Raw genomic sequence first — 9,397 nt, 5'->3', positions numbered from 1 at the left:
TTTTTTTTTTTTTTTTTTTTTTTTTTGTACTGTGGATCCAACTAGGGTCCTTGCGCTTGCAAGGCAGGCAGTGGAACTACTGAGCTAAATCCCTGGCCCCAGAGGTCATTGTAATTTTAATAAATATACTTTTGAGTGGTGCATTTGAACAACAGTTTATGTTTTTCATATGCCTGTTTATAAAGAATACTGGAATGAAAGAAGATATAATGGGTTCCATGGTTGCTGTCCCTTTCTACTGATAGGAACATCAGAAACAAAACTATATAATGATGTCTTTTTTTTCTCTTTTGTACTGAGGATTGAACTCAGGTCCTTGCATTTGCAAGGCAGCAGGCAGCACCACTGAGCTAAATCCCTGGCCCTATAATGACATCTTGATTAAGGAGGGTTTGAAGTCCAGATCATCTGGTCACACACTTGCTGTTTTATTTTAAACCTGACTCTCATTTTCAAAGAGAAAACCATCTGAGCACCAGATTAGCTTGTTGCCCTTGTCACTGCTGCAATCCAGAAACTCAGAAGCCATTTATTTTTCCCTGCCCCACCCTTTTTTTCACCCAGTGACAATAAGAAGAAGCAACCCAGGTTTCCAGGCTCAGGAAAAAAAACCTGGCTCTTTTGTTTCAGCTCAGTGTTGTAACAGCTAGGAAGAAGAGATTGTGTTCAGTTCTTGTTGATGTGTTCTGCAGTAGAGCTTTGGTTATAGCAGTGTTCAGAGAAAAGCTTTAATGTGGCCTTTCAAAAATAAATGTATGTAGGCATTAATACTTGAGCACTTGCTATTATCATGTACCATATTAATTGCTTTGTATTCATTATTATTTTCATCCTGTGAACAAACTTATGGACAGGTATTAGTTAAATTTTATAGGTAAGAAAATCGGGACTCAGAAAACCAAGTAGGGCTGGATACGGTGGTGCACACCTGTAATCCCAGCACTCAGGAGGCTGAGGCAGGAGGATTACCATGAGTTCGAGACCAGCATGGGATATGTAGTGAGTTCAAGGCTAGGCTGAAGGCTGAACTACAAAGTGAGATCCTTTCTCAAAAAAAAAAAAAAAAATAAAAAAAAAAAAAAAAAAAAAAAAAAGAAAGAAAGAAAACAAACCAAGTAGAAGGCTGAGGATATGGTTCCAGTAATATGATAGAACACTTTATTAGCCCTGAGTTCCAGCCTGAGCACCTTTAAAAAAAAAGGAAGAAAAACAAATAGCTTGCAAATAAATAGAAGAAGTTAGGATTTGATTTACCATGGTCTACAAGTGAAAGTCATGTACCTTTACAAGCTCCAACATTCATATGACCACTCTGCATAGATGATTTTATATTAAATATACTGTCTAAAAATCAAACAGCTGGGCATGATGAACTTTTATAACCTCAGCTAACCAGAAGCTTGAGGCTGGAGCATTATAAGTTCAAAACCAGCCGAGGCAACTTAGTGAGACCCTGTCTCAAAATGAAAAATTGAAAAGGACTGGAGAGGTATCTTAGCACTCACCAGGTCCACTTGCTAGTATTGAGGGGAAAAAATGTGTTGTGTGTGTGTGTGTGTGTGTGTGTATGTATGCATGTGTGTGTGCACATATGGGTGTTATTAAAAATGAAAATATTTGCTTATTTTTTGGACAACTTAGAAATAATTGTTTATATTCACCAATGAGTTTGCACATGGGCTGTTTTAATTATTATGTAGTGGAGTTTCAAAGAAGAATGTGCAATATTTTATCTTACTGCTGATCTCTATGACAGACTGAATCAAGTTTACTTATTTTAAAAATAATGATAACAGTAAAGAAAAATTCCAGCTAAGAATTTAACCGGAAAAGTTCCTCCATAACTTGGAGTCTTGTTGCTGAAAATAAAATGAGCTTCTAACCTGAATTCCTCTTTGTTACTTAAAAGGGGAGCAATGTAAAACTTGGGCACAGTGAATTAATATCATTAGTTATTCTGGTCTTTGATTCTATTTATTTCATATATCTCTCCTCCACTCAATAGCATGTAATGTAGTCTTCTATATCATAAAATTGATACTTTTTCCTTTTCATACTATGTGACAAATGCATACAGTGCCATGTATCATTATACTACACTGTCTAAATGTATTATTATATTTATTGTGTCTTTATATTTTTCCTTTTTAAAAAAAATACATTTAGAACCTAAGAGTCAGTTTTTCATGAAAAAAGCATTGGAACTAGCAGTCAAGAGTCACTCTTCACTAACTTGGTATTGTGCAAGTCATCCTCCCTCTCTGGATCTTAGTTGCTTCATCTGTAAAAAAGAAGATAAAAATTCTTTACCTGTCTGAAGGTAAGTGCTCAGTTAATAACTGCTTTTTGTAACAAACCAAAACAACTACCACTAATAACAGTAACAAAATACAGAAAGAAAAGAAAAAAAACAAACCAAGGGCTGGGGATTTAGCTTGGTGGTTTTGCCACCTCCCTTGTAAATGTAAGGTCCTGAGTTCAAAAAAAGAAAAAAAACTTAATAATGGCTTAAACACACAATATTTATTTTCTCATTTGAAATTATTCTTGAAATAGATGGTCTGCGATAGGTATAGTGGCTTCATAAAGTCATGAGACCTAGTCTTCCAGCTTGTTGATCTGTGATTCCTAAGGTGGCTCTGATTCTCATAGCCTAAAAGGGCTGCCAGACCTCAGCCATCAGTCAAGTTCCAGACAGCGAGACAAAGATGCCTCCTCCCTCTTTCAGGAGATTTTCTGAACCCAGGCTCCTGCTAGAAGGGAGCAAGGAGATATAGCTGAGTGTATGGCTGCTCTCAAAATTGGGCTTCTGTTACTGAGAAGGAAGAGAAGATTTGGATATTAGTGGGAAAATAGCCTCTACCGCAGTATGAATCTAGTCCTCTTCTATCTCTGAGATTGAGAAACTGAAAAATACTCATAGAAGCTTCAGTAATTTGCTATAGAAAGAGTCTTCTACAGAAAGAATCTGCAGAAGAATCTGCCTACATATTTACTATTTCTAGATTCCATACTACTTCTAATAAATTGTTTCTGTTTTTCTTGTATCCCATGATTTATTATAGAAGCATTTCTGTCTTGTTTAGGGCTTTGTCCTGGTTACTACCTATAAATTCTCAATAAATGTTTATTGGGTAATTTATGGTTGTGTTAAAATGAGCTAACATTTATTCAGCTCGCTGTTAGCAGGGCACTAAAATGGTACAGATAAGTTGTCCCAAGGGTGTCACATAGTTCATCATTGGGAATTAAATTTATATTGATAAGTATAACCCATCTCAGCATATGTTTAAATTCAGTATGGTTATTTTTACCTCCCTTGCTAGTTGAAATATATATTTTTTATAAACCACTTATCTGTCACCTATCTTGAAATCTCTCTCACCACTCGCCCTTGCTTAACTTATTTAGGCTATCAAAATTTTATTTCCTTCTAGAATTTTTTCTTTGTAAATATTATGTAAATATATCCTGTCCTATGGGAAATGGTTCAGTCATCATTATTTTTGTTGAAAAAAATGAAATAAATACGTTTGAGAAAAGGAAATTGAAATTGAAGGAGTCAAAATTGGGGTGAGGAAGAATCTGAAGGTTGAATCAATCTTTTAGGGTTTTTAGAAAGGAGATAGGAGGAGCAAGTTAATTCTGCAAACATTAATTTCTGCAAAGTTAATTTCTGCAAAATATGTATTTTGTTATACTGGGGTTGAACCTGCTGCCTGCCTTACAAGTGCAAGGTCTCGAGTTTGATCCCTAGTACCAAAAAAACCCCAAAACAAACAAATAAAACAAACAAACAAAAACCCAAACTCTATGAGCAGCCAGGTATAGTGGTACACGTTTGTAACCCCAGTACTCTGTGGAGCTAAGACAGGAGGATTGCAAGTTCAAGCCCAGCTTAGGCAATTAAGTACTTAGTGAGAACCTAAAATTTAAAAAGATCTGGGGAAGTAGCTGAACGTAAAGGCCTTGGGTTCAATTGCCAGTCTTGCAAAACAACCGAAAAACAAAAAACAAAAAAATCTCCACTAAACAAATGAAACAGTGCCCTTTGAGGGAAAGGATTGTGTCTGTCTCATTTACCTTTGTCTTCCAGCATGATATCTGGTGTGGGTACTTAGAACATACATGTTTGTTCAAAGGAAACATTCTTCAACCTTCAAATGAAAAGGACGAGAAAGCAAAAGAAGAGGGTTGAGGGAGGGAGAAAAAGACACTATGGAGAACAGAAAAGAGAGAGAGAGGGGCAACTCATTTTCCGATCCCCCTTCAGTCCCTGACAGAAACTTTCCTCAATAAATTTTTCCTACTCTTAAAAAAAGAAAAAGACAAGAGAGACAAACTACTTTCTGCTTTCTGGTCTCTTTTCACCTCTTACCTGTGATCATTCTTTTTAACCACTGCCAGAGTATCTTGCCCCACAATCAAAATAGGAAACTGCCTTTGTGTATGAATGTGAATTTTGATTTCTCTTTTTAGGACTTGGAAATTCAGGGAAATTGTATCTACTGAATACTAGAAGATTAAGAAGTCTGTTTGCTTTGTAATTATCAATGCTTTCCCTGTCTCAAGATGACTTCTTGATTTAGAATTTCCCATCGTCCTACTTTAGAGAATAAATTATTAGCCTAGTCATCCTCATCGAACTCAGTGTCTCTGGTTTTATCTTTCTTATGGAAGAAGTGGGTGATAAAGGAAAATAGAAGCCCATTCTTCCTGACCTGATGTTGGAAAAAAAGTAGGTTAGGCTTCACTTCTTCCCTTGGACTCTCTATCACTCATCTCTTTTTCTTTTGTGTGGATATTTATATATTTTTTTGCAGTGCATGAAAACCTGAAAACCTGTCTCTGATAAACTTACATTATATTGGTATTTAAAGAGAATTTTCTGTCATTACTCTTCTACTTAGTGTACGCCAATGCATTCCATTTCCTTTGTTATTATAACAGCTGACATTTACTGAGGCTTTATTAAAGTCCTAGTTATGCCTAGAATAAACACTGAATGATCAGAAACCAATGGAGGGGAAAATAAAACCTTTTCGTCAATCAAAAAGAAACAAGGCATGAAAGGAAAGAAAAATATTAGAGGCCTCAAAGAAGATAGCTGATTTAGAATCAACGTGTAATACCTGTATTTCATTGCCTCTAAGAACTCATTAAGACACATCATTGTATGCGTGTAGAAAAATGCTGCCAATTAAACTGTGATGCTGCACTTTATCACCTACAAGTCAATTTTATATTTACTAAGAAAAGCATATTAAGGGGCAGGATTTAGCTTAGTGGTTCCACCACTTGCCTCTCAAGCGCAAGGACCAGAGTTTAATTTCTGGTCCCCCCAAAAAAAAGGCATTTCAAGATTAATTTAGAACTTGATGTGGTGGTGCACACCTCTGATCCCGCTACTTGGGAAGCTGAGGCAGGAGGATCACTGTGTGTTCAAGGCCAGCCTGGGCTAAATAGTGAATTCAAGGACAGCCTGAACTACATAGTGAGACCCTGTCTCAAAAAATAAATAAATATTAATTTAGACATAGAGAATTTTTTGCACACCATTTTTGAGCATACATGAATAATTAAAGGTGAAATAAATTGGTTAAGGTATTCATAAAACTCCACATTCATAGTCTGACTCTTTTGAAATACCTTCAATTGTCAGCATCTGTGTTTCTTTCTACCAGGAAGAGGGAGGGTGATTTTCTTTAAGCCTCTTTGCCTGGGATTTTCTTTTAAGCCTCTGACACTCATTTTGCAAGCTTTGGTGCTGGTGCTTTCTCGATCTTATCAGAAGATGATAACAGTTCTTTCCTCAAATCCTCCTTATGTGGTTTGTTGACCAAAACACTGAAGGCTGGTGGTTGTCCTGACATAGAATCAGGGACAACAATTTATGTTACTTTTCAGATAGCCTGTTTATTGTTGTTTGTGGATTTTTGTTTGTTTTGTTTTGTGAAACTAAAAATTGAACCCAGGGCCTTCACACAGTACTATAGTCCCATCCATTTTTAAACTTTTAAAATTTTGAGACTCACTAAGGGTCTCACTAAGTTGTCCGGTCTTGGCTCAAACTTGCAATCTTCCTGCTTCAGCCTCCCAGAGTGCTGGAATTACAGGTATGTGCCACCATACCTGACTTCAGATAACCTGTTCTACACTTGATCTTAGCCAAAAGTCCGAGAAGCAATTCAGATAACCTGTTCTTTAATTATTCAAATACATGTTCTAAGAATGCATCAAGACAGAAATCAACACACTTGGCAGGTTATTTAGGGCTCTTGAACCTTCAAAATAGTGTTAACTACATTTTCTTTACTCAGCTATCAGCTGTCCTCCCTTTTATTGAGGCAAACAATAACATCTTTGAGAAATAATTTTGTAGTTTAAAATTTAATATAGCAACAACTTCTGTCCAGAGACACTTATCATAGTTCTTACAGTGGTATGATACAGTGGTGCAGGGATAGTACTACAAGTGATATTTTGTAACCCATTCTCTTATATCATTACCTTTTGCACCTTTAACATTAGTGTATTATTTTAAGGTTATAAAAGTACATGATAATTTTGTCAGCATTTCTAAAATCAGCTTTTTCTTCTATTACACATTGCTAGAAGTTATGAAACTTCTGTTCAGTGTTAGTAGGAAGTTTCTTTTAAAAAAATTGACATTTGCCTTAATGATGCATAAATCCATCAAATCAGCTTCATGTTTGTGAAACTGAGGGGGGAATAGTTTCTGCTGCAGTCACTTGTATGCTTTGCCTGCTATAGGTAATTCATACTGTATCTCAGTAACAAAAGCATTGAGCTTTTATTTGTAGCAAGTAACAAGCTTGGTATATTTCCAGGTATCTTCCTGTCTAAAGTCTGGTAAAATATTTATTTGTGCCTTTATAAGAGAAAGTAAAATTGTTGTTATTATATCAAATATTTGCTTCACTAACAGCTGCTTCATTTCTATGCTTATCAGAGAAGTTTTCACTTTAATGCCAAATTACAGTATAATAGTTTTGAAGATATTTAAAATGATAAGAAGTAGTAATGCAAAAAAATTAAAGTTATGACACAATAACATTCATGTGCAGAGGGTAAAGACTTGTTACTGTTGTCAGTTGACCATTTATGTTTTAATTTTCCACTATTAAAGACAAGTCTGATTTCTGAGATGCTAAACTGAGGAATTATGCATCTAAGAATTAAGTACAGAATCAATAATTTCAACATAAACAGAGGAAATACTCCAGTAGAAGGCAGATTGTCAGGCTGGGTAAAAAAATGGAGAGTGTTTGTGTGTGTGTGTGTGTGTGTGTGTGTGTACATGTGTGTATATTAACATATTAAAAGAAAACTGGGTTTACTATGTTAGTACCAAATAAAATAGATCTTGAAAGCAAGAGGAGATAATAAAGGTCACTCAAGTGTGATATAAGATTAAATCTAACCAAAGGTGAGGAACTTCTAAATTTATATATACCTAATATTTAAATAAAAATTGACTCAATTATAAAGGGAAACCAGAAAAATCCAAAATCATAATGTCAGAGTTTTTACATATTTTTCTAGTAATGGTAGAGTAAGAAGACAAAAACCATTAAGGGCTGGGGATGTAGCTCAGTGGCACCGTACCTTCCTGGTTAGCACAAGGTCCTGAGTTCAATCCTTGGTACTGGAAAAACAAAAAAGCAAAAACCGTTAAGAATATAAAAATTATAATTATGAAAAATTATAAAGCATGGCTAGTATAGATAGTTGATGATGATTCATAAATTATATTTGTTCTTTTTGGGGGGATTTCTGGAGATAAAACTCAGGGTCACTCTCCCTCTGAGCTATATTCTCAGCACTTTTTATTTTTTGATCTTTTTTCGGAACTGGATATCAAACTCAGGACCTTGTGCTTGCCAGGCAGGCACTGGTGCCACTGAGCTAAACCTCCAGGCCAGCACTTTTTATTTTTTAAAACAGGGTCTTGTTAAATTATCCAGGCTGGCCTTGAACTTGTGATCCTCTTCTATCAGCCTGTCAAGTAGCTGAGGTTTACAAATATGTGCTGCCATGCCTGGCTACTTACTTTTTACTTTCATATCTAAAATTTTGTTTTGTTTTGTTTTGTTTTTTGAGACAGGGTCTCACTATGTAGTTGAGACTGACCTGGAACTCACTATGTAGCCCAGCCTGATCTAGAACTCACAGCGATCCTCCTGCCTCAGCCTCCCGAGTTCTGGGATTACAGGCTTGCTCCACCACGGCTGGCTTCATATCTAAAAATATTTTAGCTTTTTTTTTTTCTGTATTTTTGTTTTAAAAAATAGAAATATAATTTACATATTCTATAATTTATTTTTTTGCAGTATCCAGTTCATTGATTTTTAATGTATACATAAACTTATACAACCATCTCTGTTCTCTAATTTTTAGGACATTTTCATCAACCTCAAAAGATAATACCCATTAGCACTTACAGTATTTCTCAATTTCTACCCACCAACCAATAGTCCTAGGCAGCCATTAACCTATTTTCTTTATGGACTTGCCTATTTTACATAAGCCAAACCATATAATATGTGTCATTTTGCTTCTGGGTGTTTTGTTCTTGTTTTTTTGAGATAGGATCTCACTAAGTTGTATCTTCCTGCCTTGGCCTCCCAGAGTACTGGGATTACAGGCCTGTGCCACCATGTTTGGGTCTAGCAGTATTTTTATTCATCAGTTTTGTTGTATTTGATTTCAAAACAAACACATTTCTCCTTTAAAATCTCAGTCTTTTTTTGTCCTTTAAAATTATCAATAAGTGAAATAACTTTTGGTTTTGAAGTGGCAGTAACAATTCATTGTCTCTTTCCTGAAAAAGTTAAAAATAAATCCAACTTGAGATGCAGTTCTGACAATCTCTAAATTTGTTTTTTTCCTACTTCCACAGAAACAAGATCTAACTTTGATTAGCAGGTGGAACATTTCACACCTGTTTGCAAAGTGTGACAGCTTCCTGTTTTAAAATTTTATCTGGACGTGAACTTCTTTTGGTAGTTGATTTTTGTTGTTGTTAATCCTTATAGCTCAGTACCCAAAACTGCTTCTTGTTTACCAATATAATTTTAATCTTGTTAAATAAACAATATTTAAAGGCAGTATAAATCATACAAATTAGTCATTTTATATAGTTGGTGTGAGTTTAAGCAACTTTATTAGTATTTTGGAATAGGTAACAGAAAGATATATACTTTACTCAAAAGAATGAAAAGATGAATTTAAGCTGAAAATAAATTACATAATAGAATTTAATAGAACAATGAGGTCTAATGAAATCCCCTTTTTAAAAAATAATTCCTACCTTGCAAGCACAAGGACCCCAGTTCAATCCCTGGTACCAAAAAAAAAAAAAAAAAAAAAAAAA

General features: G+C 35.1%; 1 protein-coding gene across 3 annotated transcripts in view; it reads left to right on the top strand.

The window, feature by feature from the left end:
- Positions 1-9,397, top strand: part of Nucb2 (nucleobindin 2) — a 35,701-nt gene that overhangs the window by 2,958 nt on the left and 23,346 nt on the right. Inside the window, exon 3 of one of the 3 annotated variants that reach the window (XM_010615161.3) lies at positions 2,167-2,320. The exons of the other annotated variants lie outside the window; for them this stretch is intronic. The gene's annotated coding sequence lies outside the window, so the exon portion shown is untranslated. The remainder of the gene's footprint in view (positions 1-2,166; positions 2,321-9,397) is intronic. 3 annotated transcript variants of the gene reach the window in all.

The sequence above is a fragment of the Fukomys damarensis genome, unplaced genomic scaffold (assembly GCF_012274545.1).
Source record: "Fukomys damarensis isolate Sample0158 unplaced genomic scaffold, DMR_v1.0_HiC HiC_scaffold_16, whole genome shotgun sequence".
In the NCBI taxonomy this organism is placed as follows: Eukaryota; Metazoa; Chordata; class Mammalia; order Rodentia; family Bathyergidae; genus Fukomys; species Fukomys damarensis.
This window is presented reverse-complemented; position numbering and strand designations above follow the sequence as displayed.